Below are 909 nucleotides of genomic sequence, written 5' to 3'. Positions count from 1 at the left end.
AGATGAGAACAAACCCCACAAGTCTGCATTAAGGGTTCTAGCAGTAGTGTAGCTGGGGGGGGAGCACAGTAAGTACTGCAGGCACTGGAATGTGCCATGTAAGTGGTCCCTCCCACTCACTGTCAGAGCCATTCCAGGCAGTGACAGCAACACACAGGTGCTCACTGCAAGTGCCTATGCATTGCCATCACTGCCCACAATGGCTCCCACGGCAAGTGGAAGGGGTTAATTATACAGCCCATTCCAGCACCTGCAGTACTTACCATGCCACCCCCCTTTGGCTATGCTACTAGTCCTGCCAAGGGTTGGTAATAATGGTTGGCAACCTTCAGTCTCGAAAGACTATGGTATAAGCCTACAGCACCTGGTATTCCCAGGCGGTCTCCCATCCAAGTGCTAACCAGGCCTGACCCTGCTTAGCTTCCGAGATCAGACGGGATCGGGCATGTGCAGGGTAACAGTTGAGGATGGAGATGTACAGAATCCCAGTCATAAAAAAGGGTAATGTATTAGTACCTGTGTGGAGCCCGACTTCAACGGTCAAGAGTTAACAGACAAGGAACAAAAGCATGTGCTTTGACACTGAGTTTGCCTTGCCTTCCCTCCTTTGCACGGGGGCGTGGGTGAATTATTCCGGAATTCTTTATGTAAACATGATTGAAGTCTCAGGCTAAAACTGACATTGGAGCCTTTGATTTTGTGATCATGTCTGCGTTTAAGCCCCTTGGTCCATTCTCCCTGTCCTCATTTTTGTTTTGTTTTTCCTGAAGAGATGAACTTCAGAGTGGAAGAGTGTCAGGTGGACATGCTACAGCTGTTAAGGAACCATGTGTCAACTTTATTTACTAAAGTATGTGATGATAATTATGGTCTGAAGCATGGGGGAGGGAAGCACGCAAGCAGAATGAG

The 909-nt window shown here is 48.4% G+C and overlaps 1 pseudogene; it reads right to left on the bottom strand.

The window, feature by feature from the left end:
- Positions 1–352: 352 nt before the first annotated feature.
- LOC136642350 (5S ribosomal RNA) lies at positions 353–469 on the bottom strand (annotated as a pseudogene).
- Positions 470–909: the final 440 nt, after the last annotated feature.

The sequence above is a fragment of the Tiliqua scincoides genome, chromosome 2 (assembly GCF_035046505.1).
Source record: "Tiliqua scincoides isolate rTilSci1 chromosome 2, rTilSci1.hap2, whole genome shotgun sequence".
NCBI classification, from domain to species: domain Eukaryota; kingdom Metazoa; phylum Chordata; class Lepidosauria; order Squamata; family Scincidae; genus Tiliqua; species Tiliqua scincoides.
The sequence above is the reverse complement of the archived record's forward strand: the minus strand, read 5'-3'. Positions and strand labels throughout refer to the sequence as shown.